The sequence below is a fragment of the Myotis lucifugus genome, unplaced genomic scaffold (assembly GCF_000147115.1).
Source record: "Myotis lucifugus unplaced genomic scaffold, Myoluc2.0 scaffold_1, whole genome shotgun sequence".
Lineage (NCBI taxonomy): Eukaryota > Metazoa > Chordata > Mammalia > Chiroptera > Vespertilionidae > Myotis > Myotis lucifugus.
This window is the reverse complement of record NW_005871049.1, coordinates 36,209,357-36,229,940: the sequence shown is the minus strand read 5'-3', so window position 1 is coordinate 36,229,940 and position 20,584 is coordinate 36,209,357. Positions and strand designations below refer to the sequence as shown.

At 52.0% G+C, this 20,584-nt stretch overlaps 1 protein-coding gene across 1 annotated transcript in view; it reads right to left on the bottom strand.

Moving 5' to 3' along the window:
• Positions 1 to 13,669, bottom strand: part of FAM167A (family with sequence similarity 167 member A) — a 33,649-nt gene extending 19,980 nt beyond the window's left edge. The window contains exons 1-2 of the mRNA XM_014456812.2: positions 13,612 to 13,669; positions 7,321 to 7,415 (exon numbers count right to left, since the gene is read on the bottom strand). The gene's annotated coding sequence lies outside the window, so the exon portion shown is untranslated. The remainder of the gene's footprint in view (positions 1 to 7,320; positions 7,416 to 13,611) is intronic.
• Positions 13,670 to 20,584: the final 6,915 nt, after the last annotated feature.

The following is a 20,584-nucleotide window of genomic DNA, read 5'->3' as shown; positions in this document are numbered from 1 at the left end:
TGGGCTCCGAGGGCAGGGAATGGTACAGGGGGCTGCTGGCCCATTTTCTGTCTCTGTCTGTCTCTCTCAGACCTGTTGCCCTGCCTACATTCTTCTGAGAAACTAGAAAGCTGCCCGCTCTCTGCTTGGACTTATGGGCCTGTGCCTGCTCCTTCCGGTCTTAGGTTCTTCGCTAGAACCGTTCCATTTCTTCCCCATAAAGGCCCACCTGTCCAGCACTCCCGTCCCACTGAATTCCACGCTCTCTCAGGCCCTGTGACTTTGTACCAGCTGTTCCCTCAGCCTGCAATGCCCTTCCCTTCCCTCTATGCCTCAGTTCTCGGGAATTTTCTCCTTCAGGAAGTTTTCCTTAACTTGCCCGAGCAGTGTGTGTAACAAGAGCACTTCAGAGAAACAATGATGTCATCACAACAATATTAGCTAATGCTTACTCAGAGCATACCACGCCAGGCATTGTTCTAAGAGCTTTACATGCACTAACACATTTAGTCCCCACAACAACCCTCTGGGGCAAGTATCATCATTGTCTCCATTGCACAGACGAGGAGACCGAGGCACGGAGCGACTGAATAGCTTGCCCATGGTCACAGAACTAAGTGGTGAAGCTGGGATTTGAACCCCTGCAGCCGGCTCCACCCTGGCTTGTAACCACTAGGCTACCTGGCCCTTTCAAGCCACAGCACTTCTACTAGGGACCTTCTTTTTTTTCTTTTTATGTTTTTATTGATTTTAGAGAGGAAGGGAAAGGGAATAGAGAGAGAGAAACGTCAATTTGTTGCCTCCTGTACACACCCCAACCTGAGACTAAGCCTGCACCCTGGGTATGTGCCCTTGACCAGGAATTGAACCAGTGACCTTTCAGTGCAAGGGATGACACGCAAACCAACTGAGCCACACCATCCAGGCCAGGACCTTCTTGATGGTGTCGTCCACCAGACTGAGCTTCGTGAAGGTGAGAACCAGGCTCTGTATCCTGGAACCTCCAGCACTTAGCGCCATGCTGCTCTCTTTAAATGTTCATGGGCTAAATGAGCAAATGGAACAGATTTCCCCTCTCCTATCCCCCACCACCAACACACACTCTCACTCACTGTGACCTATACTTGCTCAGGTCTGAGCCGGTCTGGACAGGCTCAGGGAAGCAGAGTGGACCTGGACTTCCTGCGATGGCACCTTCACCACCTGTCCTTATCAGACCTGCCCTGACCTCAGAGTCCTGGACACAGGCTTTCAGGCCCTAGGAAGACAGGAGTGGCCTCACCCTGCATCAAGGGCCAACACTAGGTGCTGGCACACAGACAGGGCCATTCAGTATCCCACGTACAGCTCTAGGCCCTCCTCCCTGTCCAGCATCATCAGGCAATTTCTACTCAACATCCCTCCCCTCCTTCTTGAAGGAGCATTTTTTTTTCCTATGGGGAACCCCTCCATGTGCTTGCTGAGGACTGACAGTCCCTCTCTGGCCTCAGGGCGGTCACATGTCTCGAGCTGAGCCAATCAGAGCCCTCCTGGGGTTTTGCATCAGAACCATCCTGGAGCTGCATGTTCCCTGCTGGCTGGGGCTGCTGGCTCACCATCTCGCTCACCACAGGCAGAGGGGCTGCCTGACGAACCAAGCCAAGCATGTGAGATAGCCAGAGGCCCTCAGCCCTGTTGGAAGCCACCACCTAACCTTGATTATATAGCTTATATACAGTGGGGCCTTGACTTACGAGTTTAATTCGCTCCGAGACCGAGCTCGTTAAGGAGCTCATTAAGGAGCTCTTTAACTCAAATTACTCTATCAACTCAATGCAAAAAATCGGACGAGAGACAGCTGGTATCTCAAAAAACTCGTTAGTCGGGACACTCGTAAGTCAAGGCCCCACTGTACTCTCTTTGCTTAAGCTTCTTTGACTGGGTTTCTGACCTTTGCAGCCAACATAAGCATGTGTTGGACAAAGAATATAGAATAACATGGGCAATATTTGTTGATATTTGTCTTTGGTTTGTTTGCCGTTTACTGTTGGTAGGGAGCTCCCTGTTTTGTGCGGGAGAGCAAACAGGCCGGGCACCTGCCCTCTGAAACCAGAGGATCACGTCCTCCCTCCTTCCTGGCCACCAGGTGCCGTGGCAACCAGGTGCAAACATGTGATCTGAACTTGGCCAATCAGATGCCCAGGCCCAGGCCTCTGAATCTGGTGTGTGAGGGCAGAATGGAGGGTCAGGTGGGGTTCATTTGTAGCCATATTCAGCCTCAGAGGCAGATGTGACCTGTGGGGAAGGTGGGATTAGCTAAGCCATTCCCGGAAAAGGACTGTTGCGGGGTCTGTTATTGTGATATAATAAGAAATATATTTGGTCTCTATCCCCAGCTCCTGAGACAGAACTCCTAAAACCCTTTTTAAATATATACTTATATTTACATTTTATATTTATATTTGATTTCAGAGAGAAAGGGAGAGGGAGAGAGAGAGAGAAACATCAATGATGAGAAATCATTGATTGGCTGCCTCCTGCACACCCCCTACTGGGCATTGAGCCTGCAACTTGGGCATGTGCCCTAACCCAGAATCAAACCGTGACCTCCTGGTTCATAGGTTGACACTTAACCACTGAGCCACCACTGCTGGGCTCCTAAAAACGCTTTTCATCTTCTAGGTGACGAGAGTGATAGGAAAACCTGTGTTATAATGTCTGCTTTTTGTCCCCAGCTCCTGAGACAGCTGCATACTGATACAAATGAAAGGAGCATCTTTTGTTACTCACAGCAAGGCTCTCTCGACCCCACTGGAGCTCATGTCAATGAGCTGACATTTGGATAGCCCCTCAGGATAGGGCCGGCGGCCAGGGGAAATAACCAGGTGATAGATCATGCCTATCTAATGAGGCCTCCAAAAAAAGCCTAACTGAAGGGATTCAGAGAGCTTCCAGGTTGGGGAAGATAGGGGGTGCTGGGAGGGCAACATGCCTGGGAGGGCCTGGGAGCTCTGCACCCCTCCCTCACACCTGATTGATAGCCAGTCACTTAGAAATACAGGTGACAACCTGGGACTTGCGATTGATGTGTGATGTGGGGGACAGTCTAGTGCAGTGATGGCGAACCTTTTGAGCTCGGCGTGTCAGCATTTTGAAAAACCCTAAGTTAACTCTGGTGCCGTGTCACATATAGAAATTTTTTGATCTTTGCAACCATAGTAAAACAAAGACTTATATTTTTGATATTTATTTTATATATTTAAATGCCATTTAACAAAGAAAAATCAACCAAAAAAATGAGTTCGCGTGTCAGAGGTTTGCCATCACTGGTCTAGTGGGACTGAGCCCCTAACTGGCGGAATCTGATGCCAGCTTTAGGTAGACAGTGTCCAATTGAGTTAAAGTATAGGCTACTCAGTTGGTGGCTGCAGAGAACCGGGGAATCGGTTGGTGTGGAAACTCACACGCCTGGTGTCAAAAGTGGTGTGGGGCACTGTGTGGGTCACAACCTAGCACCTCTCTGAACGGTCTCAGCGGGTCATTTCACTCACAGGACTCTCTCCTGTTTTCCCAGAGGCCCTGCTTCTGCCTGTTTGAGTCTTTACCTCCTGCCACTTCTGTGAACACCTTACAATAATGTTGTCTTTTGATGCTTACAACCAAGAGCCCTGGCTGAAATGAGGGGAACGTACAATTCATTTGGGGAGGCGATATGTATAACTGAGGGCTGAGCAGTGTCATGAAACAGGGTGACTTCCCTCCCCACAACTCCATGTGTCCTTAGAGGGGCTGGTGCCACCTCCAGGGAGAACCACGGGGTGGTGACCATTGTCCTCTTAAAGAAGCTTTTACCAGGAGTCCATCTGCATTCATAGCTATGTTTCCTAACTTACAGTCTACTACAGGCAATGCTTGGTGAGGACATAACAACTTCATGCATGTGAACTTACACTCTTCCTTCCAGCAGAAGTGCCATCCATGGGTCCTTGTGCATAAACTGACACACTCTGGTTTTAGGCTTGGTGACACCCTCTGTACGCTCAGCAGAGGAGCCACAGACTGCTCTGCACAGGCATGTGAGGCCCTGCCTGCAGTCCAGGCCGGCCCTGCTCCCAGCAACAGAGCAGTGGATAGTAGGCAATGGTGGGCACATGAAGGCAGGGAGACATCCCATCCCCCCAGTCCAGCCTTGCTGAGGAAACTCAGATCCTGCAGGATCCTTAACCACAGTATGGCCAATGCTTCATAGCAGAAATGTCCCCGCAGGAGACAGACCACAGCAGCGGGCCTGCTCCGGGGGCACAGTGCCTCTGGCTCTGTGTCCGCTGCTGAGCCTTCTGCCACCTCTGAGCGTTCACCCCCTTCTGAGGCTGTCATGCTCCTCAACCAGGTCAGGGGTCACTCCCGAAAGCCAGCACCTCTGTTGAGTGTGCTCAACAGAGGTGACTCCTTAGAGAGAGTCATTCCCTGAGCTCAGGAGTGGCCTAAGGATAAGCAGCATCTGCCCCAACCATAGCCAGTGCTTGTGTGGGGGGCGGGGGGCAGTCAGAGGGCTGCAGGAAAGTCAGCTGAAGCCCCCACTCTGACTCCCAGTCTTGGCCAGGCCAGGCCACCCCCCTCCTCTCCGCAGAGCCGCATGTTCCCACCTCCTACCTGAGACCAAGGCAGGGCCCATGTGATGGAGAGCCGCTCAGAGGCTGAGATCAAAGGGGGACCCCAGCTCCCCAGGCTGTGGGTCTGCATTCTGAGACCAGAACCACCCCTGGTGGGAGCAGTGAGACTTGGGGAGTCACCTTGCCTCATTGCCTGGCTCTCTGCCCCTCTTTTGAAAATGGGGTGATGCAGCATCCACCCTGCAGAGGCATGAGAGTGAGGGAAGGGCTCGGTGGACTAGAACCTGTTTTATAAACAGAAAGAAATTCAGGGTGGCTCAGGCCACACTCATACCTCAGTCTTTTACTTTCCTTTTCTAAAGCAGATAATGCTTTCCTCCCAGGTGGATATGGGGTCATTCGGCCTGGGACTCTAACTCGGAGCTGTGACAAGGCAGGCTTTCTGGTCTGGGTTTACTCATAAATCCTGGTGCTCAACTAAAAAAGGGAGCTCAGGGCCAGGACTCAGGACTGACCTCCGGCGGCTGCGTTGGATGGAGGCAGTGAAATCCCCGCCTGTGTTCTGCAGACTTGTAGGAGCACCAATGCTGGGGCTGAGAGGCTGGGGGACACAGGCTTGCACCCCACAGAGCTGCCCACAGGAGCCAGGGAGCTTCCAGGAGCTTCCAGAGATTGTGTTTTCTCTCCTCATCAGAGGTTGCCATGGTGACCGAAGCAGGAGGAGACACCCGCTGGTCTGGCTCTACACAGATCATCTATCCTGGCTCATCTTTATTCCAGGTCTTGGTCAGAGCTGGTACTTCGAGCGCCTGAGAGGGGGGAAGGACATCCAGAGGCAAGACCCTTGGCACCAGTTAGATGTGCGTGGTGGGAGAGAATTGTGTTGGGACATTGTGTGTGCTTGTGTACAGGTGGGGGATAGGGGTGGGTTACATTGCTGCGTGTGTATGATGATGTGCAGGGGGGATGCTAGTGAGAGAAGTGGGGTGGTGTCAAGAGTGCACATGATAGTGAGGCCTTTCCCAAATGTGCCCTTGATCTACACCTCAGGGGAGAGCACACCTGCCGGCTGCACGTTGCCCACAAAGGAGAACCCTCCACTTCCACTTCCTGGAAGCTATGGATTATTCCTCCTGTCCTGGCAGCAAACCATTGTGAGAATCCAGCCATTTCTTCTAGGCTGTGTTCCCTGCTCTCAAGCCTTGGCTCTCTCACCTGACTTCTCCTTGAGCACAGTGACTTTCTCGTGTTTACTGCTGTGCCTGGCACATAGTAGGTGCTCAGTAAACTTGTTGAATGAATGAACGAGTGATTGAATGGATGAATGAATAAAGGAGAACTTTTATCCCTTTGTTTGTCATTGGCCCATTTGGGAACTCCCTGATCCTCACCAATTCTAAAGCTCTGCTTTAGGGCTTAACTGAAGGCTTGCCTCCTCTCCTAAGCCCTCAAAGACACCCCACCTTCCAGGCCATTCCTTGTCTGAATTCTGGCACTGGCTTCCATTACGCTCATGGCTCACTGGCCTGTATGACCTTGAACTGTGAGAGTGTCCTGTCTCCTTGACCAGATGTCTAGCTCCTCAATGGGAAGGATATTACTTTCTCTTTTGTGTCCTGAGCACAGGCCTCTGCAAACAGCAGATGTTCAATGAACGCTGGAGACTGCAATGTTGTGAATCAGTGAACAAATTCTAGCCTGAATAGTTCACACATCCAGGTGGTTTCCTGCCCAGAAGACCTCCTGCAGGTTCATGGGTAAGATTTGCAAGATCAAGATGTTTCTAGTGAGTCTGAATTAGGGGGTGGGGGCAGGGATTTGGGGGAGGCTGGTCTAAACTCTATGCTTTATCCTTTCCCCATAAACTCATGTTTGAATTTGACTAAGTCTTTGAGCCTAGTTCACCACCTCATTCTACAGTCATTGCTTTTTCTGAATGGAACTGACCACTTCCTCTCCAAACAAAATTGTAGCACTTTTCTACACCAGTCTTGGGTACTGACCCTGGTCTTCCTACGTTGCATGACTTAGTTACATTTCTGATGTACCTGTTAGGCGGGTCAGCTATGTCTTTGTTTAGCATCCCTCTGTGGGCACCACCCCTGGGTCAGGTGATCTGAAGGGACTGTGAGTTACAGCTCCCTGCCCATTGCCACCACCCCCAGGAACACTCATGTGACCCAGACAGACATTCCTTTTAGGTCTTACTCTGGCAAGAGTGACTGGTCCATTGGATGAACACCTGGCCAAGCAAGGCCATCTGGATATTTTCATAGGATTTAAATATAGACGCATAGAAACAGGGTGTCTTTTCAGATGAGGTAGCTCAGCTGGAAGGATCTAAACCTGAAGTTTCCAGGGTCCATCTTTCTCAGCCTCATGGAGAAAGCTCCTCACTCCCCTTGATTCTCCTGCTCCAGGCAGCCCCAGGCCACCTTCTGCCCGGGGTCCTAGCCCTACTCCTGGGAGATGGGAATGAGACAACCCTTTTGGATACCCAGCCAGGGGCAGGAGAGAGGAGAGCTCCTGGCCTGGGAGACAGCCCCAAGGGCCCCATCCCACCTTCAGTTACTATGGCAACTCACTTCCCCTCGAAAGCTCCCACTTCTCTCCCTCAGAAATGTGTTTTGGTGCAATGGCCTTTACACTTCCTTGTGCCCCAAGCACAGACTTTAAACCACAGCATAGACTCTGTCACCACGTCGCAGAGCCACACCCACCGGGAGCAGAGGCAGAGGCACCGACCTACCTGTACTCCTGGATGTGTCACTCAGTGCAGGTGGGTTTGCAACATCCTGTGCTAATGGCTGTACCTCAGCGTATTCAAAACATCTGTTTCCACACCTGAAACAACAAGAGCAATCACTAACAGTTTGAAATCACACTGCAGTATACAGATTCCGCCCCCGCCCCCCCCCCTCCCCCACACACACACAGGATGGCCTGGGCCGGAGAGACCTTCCTGAGAGTTATTACAGAACAACCACAAACCAGAGAAGTCGCCAGACTTGCCAGGGTCACACAGCACCGTTAGTGTGGCTGACTGGCTTGGGTTGATCTTGGTTCCAGGTTGAGCTTCTGTTGTCTCAAATACAGGGAAACCTTGCTTCGTCTCACTAAGCTATTGTGAGGCTAGAATCTATAAAAAATACTTGTTAAGACCTTTGCACATTCAGAGCTCTCAGTCTGTGCTGAATAATTGATGGGTGCTGCTCCTGGCTGCTTAGAGCAGATTCACAGGCCTCTGCCATAGGCTGGGAACGTGGAGACCTTTCCCATCATTTTGCCCAGTGAAAGAATTTGCCGAGGAAATCACCACGAAAAAGTTGTGTTCCCTGTTGGTGTGGGGGAGACCCTGGCTCCCAGGAGCCATAGATCTAATCTAATTTATTGCCTCACTGAAAGGAGAGGAGAAAGTGCAGGCTGCTGCAGGGAGGGGGCTGCAGGCTACCCAGAGTCTCTGCCACGGTGGCCTTTCCAAGGCTGTGAGGCCCTGGGAAAGGGTTGCTCTGCTCTGACAGGCAGGAGAAAGGTGCCTGGGAATCTGAGAGTTGGGTGGGGAGGCACGGAATCAGCCCTGGGAGAGGAAGAGTATGAAGCAAGGTTTTCCTCCATGAAAACACCTGACAAGGCAGAGATGTCCGGGAAGGGCAGAGGCAGCCTCCGTGGCCATCCCTGCCGACGGCTGCATGTGACCATAGAAACTTCCTGTCCAAAGGCCCTGGCAGCAAGGTTCAGGGAGCAGAAAGTAGACACAGGGTGGCCTTTAAAGCAATTTGCAGAGATCAAAGTAGGCACAGTTTGAGCCGGTATTCTGGCTATGAGAACAGGGAACAGCTGGCTAAAACTTGCGGAACCATTCACGGCTCAGGATACCAAGGATGCACAATCCTCCCGCAGCGGGATGCGGCCTACACAGTGTCTCCTGACTGGCATTTGTCTCAGTCCCCCAAACAAGACCGATTTAGGACTATCCCAACCCACAGGATAATTGGCTCCAACTTCAAATGAGCAGAATCAACAAGTCCCAGCTCAAGTGGGTTTGTTCTGATGACTGGCTTTCTCGCTCACTCTGCAAGTTCCAACTCACTGGTTTCAGGAGGACTTCCTAAGTAGTCTCATGGTGTGCTCCGTGCTCATGCAAGTCACTTCGCTTTCATACTATGTCTGGACCTGCCGGCCTCCCAGGCGGCTGAAGGGCCCTTGGAGTTTGTGTGTGTGTGGGCAGGGCCCCGTCCTAATGACTCCAGGATGGGGAGTTGAGGGTGGTTCCAGCTTGGGCACAGCCTGACCAGCAACATTTGGCGCTGCCTGCCACTCACCCAAGGTGCCCCCGCCCTGGGGCTTGGAGGGGACATTTGGCTCAGGCACTGCACAAGCAGAACAGAAAGCAGGACCTGTGACCTCCTTCCACATTACTAAGAACACTTAGTAATTCTATGACCTTGGGTCATTGGTTTAACCCCATAGTTCTCAGGTTCCTCATCCATAAATTGGGGATCATAATGGAACCTACCTCAAAGCTTTGGAAGGATCCAATGAAGTAGAGTGTATGCAAATTCTTAGTTTGGCCTCTAATAACACTGTCACCCCACTCCAGTGGACTATGGCCAGCACTTTAGCTGTCTTTCTGTCGGCTCAATACCAGGCATTTGATAATTAGCAGAGTAAACATTAGAAACGCATTCTCCTTGGTGAAAGCAGAGGTATTCAAGACATGTGGGTTGGCCAAATGAATTCTGAGACACACTTGACTCTTGTAAGAGCAGGTGAAAGAATGCAGTGAGACCTCAAGGGATATGCGGTCAGGGCATCTAGAGACGCAGATGGCTGCAACTAGCCCACAGAACAAGCTGTGTGAGCGCTGCTGGACCCATTTGCAAGTAAATAGTTGCTCAGAAAATATCTGCATATGTGGCAGAATTTGGTCAAAGGCTTGCTTTTATTCGGCTTGATAACGAGGTCTGCCTTCACGTCCTCAAAGTTTTCAGTGGCTGCTGTCAAACAAATAAACCAAACACCCAACACAACAAAACCTGAGAGATGTGACCAAATGGATTCAGGTCAGTTCACAGTATGGTGCTGTCTCCAGAGCATAGCACATGTCAATGCTCACAGGAGAGGGAGGCAGTGCCACTTTTAACTTGATGGTGGTCAGGGGCACCAGGGCCTCACTGGCCTCCAGTCCAGGATCCTGATCCAGAACCTTCCTGAGTACTCATCTGTTGGGGTCCAACCCCAACGGGTCCAGGGATCCCCAAAGGTGTGGACGGAGTCGGCGAAGAATGAATGACATGGAAACTGGGTTCAGTTCATCAGCATAGCGAGGTTCTCCCTCCAGGATCTCCAGCGAAGTTCTGGTCAGGATCTCCAACCAAGTTCTGGTGCCATGTTCTCTCGCCAGGTTCTCCAGCCAGGTTCAGTCACCAGGTTCTTTAGCCAGGTTCTATCCAGGTTCTTTTGCCATATTCTGTCTAGGTTCTCCAGTGAAGTTCTGTAGCCAGGTTCTGTCCAGGATCTTTTGCCATGTTCTCTGTCTAGGTTCTGGTTAGGAGCTGATGAGGATGTGATGAGGATCTGATGAAGATGTGATGAGGATGTGATGAGGATCTCATGAGGATCTGATGTTTATTGTCTTGTTACATCCGTATTTATACCAGCCGATTTTAATCCTGTCAATTTCTATTACAAAGGTTAGGGCGTTTCTTATCTCCATTCCAGGGAGTAAAGATTATGTAGCTTAACTACCCGCCTGGCACTTAATTAAGGGGTTGTATCCCCTCCCTAACCTCAGGGAAAAATCCCCACCTGGGGAAACAACCTTTCTCGGAGAGGTGACCTTGGTTAAAACACATGGCCTAAAGAGAGCAAACATATTAAGAACAATATGCTATATATGCCAGGTCCCTTGAAACATATGCTGTGCAGATGTTTCTTTCCTGCAGCGACTGTGTCAAGCAGCAAGGATGGACCGGCTCCCGGCACTCATCCCCCTGAGAACTCCCCAGTTGGCCTTCCGGGTCACCCTGGGTCAGACTCACAGGCTCTGTTGGCTTTCTGGAATGAGGAAATGCTGCTCAGTCTTCAAGAAACCCTGAAACTGTGGCTGAGGCAGAGGTCACTGTCTGGGCCCATGATGTATCTGGAAAATCAGTTCTTCCCTTCGAGTTCCCACAGGACAGGCCCTCTGAGGAAGTCTTTGGGGACCCATTACCAACTCCCACACTTGGACCAGAATATCCGAGGAGAATTTCTGGCAATACTAGAAAAATTGCCTTGAAGAAATGGGGCTCAGTCTGCACCCTGGGAGAAACTGAACTTCCACACCTTCCTGGGGCTCTGCAAAGGCTGCTGGGCAGGGACCCAGGTGTGAAGAGGCCCCTGATGCTGGAGAGCTCACTACCCTTCTACCACTAGAGATGGGAGAGCCCTTCCTTGATGGGCAGGGCCCACTGGGAGATGGGCTGCTGCTCTTTGCACTCCCTTCTCCAAGGAGTTTTTCATGGGTGAGCATGTTGCAGGGTGCGGGTGGGAAGGTCAGGCAGCACTCAGGAGGAAAGAAGATGGGCTTGGGGCAGCCCAAGCCTCTAAGTTCTCCTCTTGCCCACCTCCCTTCTCCCTTTTTTCCTTCCTCATCAATGAGAGAAGTATGTGTGTCTTGGGGGAGAAGAAGGATAAAGACGGGGAAGTGCTGGGCTTTCATGCTCCAGGGCCACTCTCCTAACCATGGAGAAGCTCATATGTGTATCCTTCCCAACTCAAGTTGGTAGCTTGACCCTCTGCAGCAGCTCACATTCTGCAGGCTGATCAGAAAGTTAGCCAGGCTTACATGTCACCCCCCTTCTGAGCCTCTTTCCCACCTCCAGTCTCACCCTGCTCCCATGTACCCACTGCCCTCATTCAACGCATCCTCACCCCTTCAAGGTCTGCTTCAGAATTTGCCTTTCCCTCCTTACTCCTCTCCCCTATCCAAATCCTAGGCTACATTTGCATTTTAAGAGCCGTCCTGGTTAATCCTTAAGAGTTTCCAATTCATGAGTGAGGACTCCCCCACCCCTAGTCTGTAAGCCAGAGAGCAAGCTGCTCAGATTATCATTCATCTTCTACCTTTGCAAATAGCTCAACCTCCCAGTCAAGCAAAGCGCCATTGTGGGGAGAACACACCCCCAGCGGGTCCTGGGAATTCCAGATGCTGTTATCGGGCCAACGGAGTTCTCCCCTAGCAAAATTTACCTATGGAAAACTACCCCAGTGTGTGAGCAGCCTAACAAGCAGTTTCTTCCTCGTTGACCTGGGGCTCTGTGGATCTACCTCAGGAAATTCTTAGGCTCTGCCTTAATTTACTTCTCAGCCAGAGTTCCTATTAGAGGCCACGCTGGTGAATACGGGAGCGGGACTGATAATCTAGTGGAAATCCATGCATGTAATTGGGAGAACAAGGAGAGATGAGAACAAGTGCATGAGAACTTGAGGGTCTTCAGATGGGCAAGGGGAAAAAGGGGGGGGGGGAGGAGGACCCTTCTCTCTGCTTCAGGTCAGCAGGGCAGAAGCGAGCCAGGCCCGATTACAGAGCCTTTCAGACTCCTGATACAGCAATGGCTTTCCTGGCTCCACAGGGTCTCTGGAGATGGCAAGAACCTTCCCAGGTCACAGGACGAGCCAGTCACACAGCTCTGGGTGAGACTGGCTTCCACCCCCCCTCTAGGTCTCTTTCCTGGGATCTGCTAAAGCAGCCATCCTTTAAGGGCACTGTCTTAGTTAGGAGTCAGGCACTCGAGGTTGAATGACTCTCTCTGCTCTTCAGCAGCCACGTGAACTGCACCAAGTTACTAAATTTCTCCAGCCTGGTTGGCAAAACGGGGATAGTATGTCCCCTGGAAGGACAATTGTGAAGATAAAATGACCAACAGATGTGAAGGCATCTCAAGCAGTGCCTGGCTGGTAAATGCACTCAGGACAGAAGAGCTGTCATCTTTCCCCTCTAAATACAGCCCGTGGGTGCTTTGCCAAGCCCCTCAGACATGCTGGCAGCAGCTCCCACCCTGAGGATGGGGTCAGGCCAGAGGTGCGCGCCACCTCTGCTCTCCCAGGACTTTGCCTACACTCTGCACTCCCCATCTGTGCCTGGTGGGCAGCAGGACTGCCTAGGTCAGAAGGGAAGCTGCTTCAGAGCCTGGCCTCCCTGAGCACTTTGGGGATGGCCCTGTGGATGGGAACCTGGGCTCATCCCACCTGAGACTCACCAGGAATGGCTGGGAGTTCGTGGAAACCAACCTGCCTACCAGACCTTCTCAGGAGGAACCACACACACCAAGGCGAATGAAAACCAGATGCAGGCAATAGGGGGTTGTGTGTGTGTGTGTGTGTGTGTGTGTGTGTGTGTGTGTGTTTTAAAGCAGAACATCCCACCTGCCTTGATGGGAGGAGACACCTGTTCACTCCCAGGGACTACAGAACTTCCTGCCCTCTCCCAGCGACCCAACCTCGGGGCTGGCCTGCTCATTCCTGCGGGCCCTTTGGGCTGTGCATTTCCCTCTGATCACATGGGCCTCAGCCCTACAGAGCACCCTTGGGCCCAAGCGCCCTCGGTGGGTTGGTCATGTCTCCTGAGTTACAAATGCAGCTCGGGGCAGGAACTTTGTCACTGAGTCTGAAGTAGACAGAAGGGACAGGGTAGCCTTGGAGATGACCAGCGGTCTGGAGAGGCTGAGTGGGGCTCCTCCCTCTCAGACCCGGTACCCCAAATCTCCACGCAGATCTTAACCCTGGAGGTGGCCAGCTGCGATTTGGGAGACGGAGTCCAGCCACTTGTCCCACGCCCCCCGAGGGAAGAGTCCCAGAGGCGGGTGAGGTGGGGTGTGCCCTTACAGCGCCCTGAGATCGGTGTTCCCCGCAGATCCAGGCAGGCTGCTTCCCGCCCCTGCCGCCCGGGAGACCTGCGCGCCCCGAGCCCCCTCCCGGCCCGCACCGCCGGCCACAGCCACATCCCCCAACCCGATTCCCAGCCCTGGGATCGCCTCCGCCCCGGCCGCAAACCCACCTTCCGGGGTGCTCAGAGGCCCCTTCCAGGGGTGTCACCGAGGTCCCCGCCTCCAACTGCAGCCTCTGGCCCGGCCTCGGGGGCTAAGCCGGCTCCTGCCTCTCTTTCACTCGTGCTCGTGAATCTCGTGCTCGTGAATCTCAGCACTATTCTTTTTTTTTTTTAAGGGACTTTTTTTTTTTTTTTCGTTGCGTCAGGGCGGTTGCCTGGCGACGGCAGAGCTATTCCGCGGGCAGCCCTTTCAGCCGGATCCCCTCCAGCCTCCCATTCAAGCCTCTCCTCCCGCGGCTCCGGGACCTGGGCGCGCGGGGTCGGGAGACGCGCACCGGGTCCTAACGCCCCGCTAGTTGCACGTTCCCCGCCCAGACCTGGACCAGAGCGGCCGCCCCGCCACACGCATTTGCCAAACCCTAGCCTAGACGAAACCAAATCCAAATATCCTTTTCTTTTTTTGTTTTTAACTCGAAACCTAAGCAATGTTCCCATAAGCATGGCAACGTGGCTTTGCCACTGTCAGCAATTTGCCTGCGTGGAGGGGGCAGAACCCCCGTCGGGCACCGCCAAGCCCAGAGCTCACACTCCACCCACCAGCGGCTGGAGTTCAGACTGTCAGCAGCAACTCCCACTACCCAGTGCCTATCCTGTGCCCCACTGTCAGTGAAATGCCCAGCAGGCAGAGGGGGCATTTCCAGCTACAGGTGAGGAGACGGAGGCTCAGAGAGGCCAAGTAGAAACCAGAAGTGGGACGGAAAACAGACGTTCTTCCAGGTCTGTCTCCTAGACCAGCCGGGAGTAGTTCGAGGGACCTGCCCCCAAGCATGTGTTCCCCCCACTAACCACAGGGTGCCTCATGGCATATAATACTATGTGCTGTGTCATCCACTAGAGGTGGTTATATTCTAAATCTAGCTGCTGCTCCGCCAGAGCCTAGAGCTCCAGGTACCTAGGACACAAGACAGACGCCAGGGCAGCCCCATCCTGGCTCAATCTTTTTTTTAAAAATTCTTTATTGATTACAGTATTACATATGTCTCCTCCCCCCCCCCCCCACATTGACCTCTCCCCGGCCATTTCCACCCCCAGCATGTGACAGCAGACAGGGTTCTCCAGTCCGGACCCTTGGGCTCCGCCTCCTCCTGGGACCACTGGCTGATTCCCGAGACCCTTGTGCTGCCCCCTGGTGCCTGTGTCCTTCACTACTTCTCCCCGTCAGGGCCCTTGACCCACTTCCTTTCCCCCTTCATTAGCACCTCCGCTAATGGAACTTGCCTAAGGAGGCACCCTGCTAATGTGAGCACCTCTTCATGCTAACGGGGTAATGCTTCCAAGCTAGCAAGTCTACTTGAACAGGCGTCTTCGGGAGAGTCACAGCACCCACCCAACCTTTTGATTCCAGCTCCTAAACAGTGATCCAATCCTCCACTTCTTCCATCCCCTCTGCCTCTGCCCTGGCCCAAGGCACCACCGCTTGCCCCACCTCCAGCAACAGCCTCTTATTGATGCCTGCGCCCACTCTTGGCTCCCCACCTGCCTCCCCCTGAGCCAATTATTCCTCCACAGCCAGAACAAATTCTTTGAAATGCAAATCTGACCCTGGCATCTTCCTGCCTAAAGCCTCCCAACAGCTCCCATTCCTCGGGGATTAAAATCCAGCCATTAAAACCCAGCGAGGCCCATCAGGCCTGCGTGGTCCAGCTCCGCCCACTGGGCCTGCCTTGCGCCTTGCCTTGATGTTCTGCTCTCCAGACAGACGCTCTTCCGGGTCCTTTTACACACCTGCTCCTCCCACACAGGGCTGACCCAACTCCTGCCTCCTGAGAGAACCCCAGGTCACATGTCCTTATAGCCTCACCGACCTCTCCTTCATGGACGAGCTGTCATCTTATCTTTTTCGGTGAGGTTATTTGATTGGTATCTGTCCCCTTCGAGGCTGTAGGCTCCGGGTGGCAGGAACCACGTTTGCAAGTTGAAGGCTGGGTTCAGACTTGGGGACTTGGCTTCCTCCTGTGGGGGGCTGTCCCTGGCCACACTGCCCTGTGCTGAGTACTGCTCGTCAGTGTGATCTGGCCCCAGCATGTGGTGGTGCTCCAATGTCTTCTTGGTGGAGCCATTCCAGCCCATCTGGAAGTGCTTTCTCCCATCTTCAGCCTCCTCGCCCCTCATGTGGCCTCGGCTCCTGGTGCTGCTTTCCTGTGGATGCATTGTCTTCCTTCTTCACATTGATAACCTGCCCAGGGCAGGGGCAGGTCTTACCCTCATGCCTCCCTTTCTGCCTGGCATTTGCCTGGTTAGGGGGGTGGTCAGTGATGGGGACCAGGAGAGCCAGCGAGGGAAGGAAGAGGAAGAAGAGGAAGCTGGGTTTCTGTTGGAATAGTCTCACTCTAAGCAGATGCAGTGCTGAATGAGTTCTTGGTAGAACTCTAGCATAGGCTAGTATATGGCCATACAAATAATGTTTTCAAAAAAAATATTTGATGGCATAGGAAAATGCTAATGATTTCATGCTAAGTAAATAAGACTGGAACACCAAATGTCTAAGTAAGCAAAACATTGTGGAAAGTTTAATTCCAATATCTAATTCCTCTAAATGTGCAGAAAAAAGATTGGGAGGGTATATATAAATATTAGCTGTGGTTATCTCTGGGTGGCAGGATAACAGAGATTTAAAATTTCTTCTATAGACTTCTATTAATGTTCTATGTTTTCTACAATGAATAGTTTCTGTCACTGGCAACTTCAAAAACACTATTACAAAGAAAAGATGGCCCTGTGTTTGGGGTAGCTGATGCCTGCTGCTTTGTGTGGAGCTGCCATTTATATGTGAGGCTGGACAGGAGCCCAGTGATGGGTGGAGGTATCCCCGGGCCCAGAGCCACGGGGCCACCTGGGGACTCTTCCCCTCCAGCTGGCCCTTTGGACCAGGGAATACTGGGTCAAGCCCATGAGTCTGGACTTGGTGACAACAAACTGGTTGTAGAGCTGCCTTTTGGATCAGCCCTATTGATCCAATTTGATTTTTAAGATGTAATGTTGTGTGAGATGGCTGGCCCAGGCATCTGGACCATTTTAGTGAATGCATATGTCGGCCAACAGCCGCCTCACTGACAGGAGCACAGCACTTTACAGGTTACAGAGCAGTTTCCTTTCCATTGGTCCCAAGACGAGTGAACATGGTCTCCTTTGGACCTATAGAAATCCTGTGAAATAAGGGAGTCAAGAAACGTTTTCCTGACCTAGCCAGTTTTCTCAGTGGTTAGAGCGTCTTCCTGTGGACTCAAGGGTCACAGGATTGATTCTGGACAAGGGCACGTATCTGTACCTCAGTTGCAGGCTCGATCCCCAAGTACAGAAGGCAACCAATTGATGTGTCTCTATCACATCAATGTTTCTCTCTCTGTGTTTCCCCTCGCCACCCCCCCCCCACCCCCACTTCCACTCTCTCTAAAAATCAGTGGAAACAATATCCTGCCCTAGCCAGTTTGGCTCAATAGATAGAGTGTCAGCCCACAGACTGAAGGGTCCTGGGCTCAATTCCGGTCAAGGCCAGGTACCAGTTGCAGCTTGATCCCCAGCCCTGGTCGAGGTGCATGTGGAAGAAAACCAATCAAAATGTGTCTGTCTCACATAGGTGTTTCTCTCTGTCTCTTCTCCCCTCCTTTCCACTCTCTCTAAAAATCAATGGAAAATATCCTTAGATGAGGATTAATAACAACAAAAAAAGAGAATATATCCTAGGGTGAAGATTAACAAAAACAAAAGAAACATTTATTTTATCTTACCTAGGAGGACGCTAAGCTTGAAGAAGTTTGGGGGCTTACTCACACGGCTAGTAGTGGCAGGGCTCCCAGGGCTGTCTGGCTTTGAGTCTAGGGCCCTTCATACTGCATCACACTAACCCTGCAGTCCTCCCCGCCCCCCACCCAAAAAAATAGCCAGGGCAGCCTCAGTGACCACAGTGTGCTTGAGCCATGCTCGGTGGTCAGGGATGACCTGATTAATAAGGTGATGTTTGGGCAAAGCTGTGAAGATGTGGGAGTTGGTTATGAGGTATTTGGGGGAAGGCTGTTCCAGGCAGAGGGACCAGCTAGTGCAAAGCATGCCTGTTGCAAGCAAGGAAGAGCAAGGGGCCTCACATTGGAGTGCAGCGAGCAGGGGAGAGATGAGGGCTGTGGGAGATGATGCTAAAAGGTGGCAGGGTGGGGGTGCTGGAGCAGATCCCATGCATAGACCATTGTAAGGACTCGTCTTCCCCCAAAGGAACACAGAGAATGCACAGCTGGGTTGGGTCTCTGCCTTCCTGTCACTCCCACAGCACAAAGCACTCTCTAAATTAGTCTTCCCAGTTCCCACCAGAGTTTTTAAGCTACTCAAGGGCAAACTCCATTGTCTAAGGCTCCTGGCTATCCTTCCTGGTGATTAAAATTTGGTCCCTATTGACTGAATGAGAGGAGGAGGAAATATATTTCTGATTGGCTCTATTATACGTAGGACATGGAGGGGGGGTGACACCCTCCCCTGCTTCAGGGAGCAATTAGAACTCACAGTCCTGGGCCGGAGTCCACTAGCTTCTAATCTGCCTTTGAGAGAGACTTTTCCATTCCGGGGCCCAGCGTTTCAAGAGGATCCAGGAAACGTTTGTCATTTGGCACTGCTGCTGGCGTCAGGAATGGCTTTTCTCTGCCCTTATCTCTCAGGAGGGGCTGAATCAGGCTGAATCACAGAAGGCTCCCATCTTGTAGGGAACCCATTAGTTCAATGAGCAGTATGGGTGGCTCGCTCTGTGCCACCTGGTGCTAAGCATGGGGATATGGTGCCTGCGGCTTATTAGTGTAGAAAGATCATTTAAAAAGCAGCCACCTTGGAATTGGAGTTAAGAAGGTGACAGCTGCCATCTGAGCCCAAATGAGGGGGATGAGTGGGAGCTGGCTGGGAGAGGCGCTGGGGAGGCCTGAGGGAGAGCGTGGCAGGAGAGGAAATAGCATTGGCAAGAGCAAGTTGAAGACAGAGAGGGATTCGGCGTGGCTGAGAAGAAGAGTGCAAGAGGGTGTGATGGACCAAGGTAAGGTCTGTGGACGTGACCCTGAAGGTGAGGGGTGAAGAAGGGAACATGTCATGGCTTTTATATCTCAGAGAAGCTGGATGGATAAGGGGACAAGGCAGGAGGCAAGGAGACCAATAAAGAGGATGCATCCATTTCACCAGCGGTGAGAGGCGATGGAAGTCCAGACCCACAGCAAGATGGGGCTCACTGAGTTTCCAGTGGGACAATGGGAAATGTAGCACTGTGAGGGGGCACAGCAGGGGATCTGGAGGTAGGCTGACCCAGGTTCGAGTCCTGACTCTTCTGGCTACTGGTGTGTGCCTGTAAGAAGTCATGCAAGTTTTCTGAGTGGAAGCTACTTCATCTATAAAATGGAAATAATTTTAATGATACTGTTTGTATACATGGGTAAGGGGGCCTGGGCTTCCTTAAGGTAAGGTGGCTGTGCGACATGCCCACTCACCGATCACTCCTTTTCTTCTACACCGTGCTCCAAGGATCAGGGCCTGGAAATATTCCGGCCAAGGGGCCCGCATTCAGGCCTGTGCAGACCTATTATCTGTGGAGTGTGGGAGAAGGTTGCATTCTCCCACAGGGCCCTCAGGTGGAAGGAGAAAGAGGGAGGGCCATGGGCAGGGCTGAGGCCTCACTTCTCCTGACCCTACAAGTTCCAGGGTTCAAGGATGCAGAATTATAACCTGCCTTTGAGGTTGTTATAAAGGTATATTTGTCAAGGCAAGAGGAAAGAACAAACATTGCTTAACCGTTTGTTAGCTTGATTTACAACTCTCAAATATTTAGACACATGGCATGTGGGCCTGCGTTTGTGCACTTGCTTTGGACCTCTCCAATGTTAGGGTGGGCCTGATTGTGGTCCTGGCTTGCTGGTTTGTTTAAGAAGCAAAAGACACTGCCCGGCTGGTGTGGTTCAGTGGTTGAGTCTTGACCCATGAACCAGGATGTCACTGTTTGATTCCTAGTCAGGGCACATGCCCAGGTTGCAGGCTTGATCCCCAGTGTGGGGCGTGCAGGAGGCAGCCAATCAATGATTCTCTTTCATCATTGATGTTTCTCTCTCTCTTTCCCTCTCCCTTCCTCTCTCTGAAAGCAGTTTTAAATAAATAAAAAAAAGAAGCAAAAACACTGTACACAGCACACAGACATGAGCTATTGCCATGCGAATCTCTCTCCTCTCCATCATGGCATCCCAGCAACTCCCACAGAGTTCGCCCTTTTATCTTGTGGACACTTGAAGGAATAAGCATCTGGAAGAGGCTGCAGAGAGTATTTCCAGGCCCAGGCCCAGCACATACTGGTGGCAACTGGAAGGAGGCATGCAAAGCATTTGAAGGAAATCAGAAATGATGCCACTAATGACTAAAGTGAAGCAGCCCTGCTGGGTGATGGAGAACCTCCTAGATTCTTCCAAGCATCATCTCACCCATAGAACCGGGCTCCTTTGAACAATGGAAACAGCCCTGGGTAGGAAACAGGAGATCCAAGTTCCAGACCAGGCTCTGTTACTAATTAGACCTTTGTCAAATCACTTTCCCCGATGGATGGTTTCCTCATCACTGGCACGAGGAAGCCAAGCTCTGGCATCTTCTGACCCACGATTCCAGGATGCTCCCCACCCACTGAATTGCTGGGCGGGGCCAGGAGGCAGGACCAGAAACTGCAAAGTGGGAGGATCTGGCAGATACTGAAAGTCTGAGGTAGCAAGAGATCAAGGCCAACTGGACAGAGAGAAAGAGTCTGGTGGGCTTGCCCTGAGGCTGAGGTGAGAATTCACAGGTGAGACACTCATGAACAAGGCTGCACCCCCATATCCTGGGGGAGCTCCTGCTTGTTCTCTGCCCTGCTTTAAGTTCTGTGGGTGGGATGGGGGAGATGAGGTCACGTGGTCCTAGACCAGAAGACAGAATGAGGAAG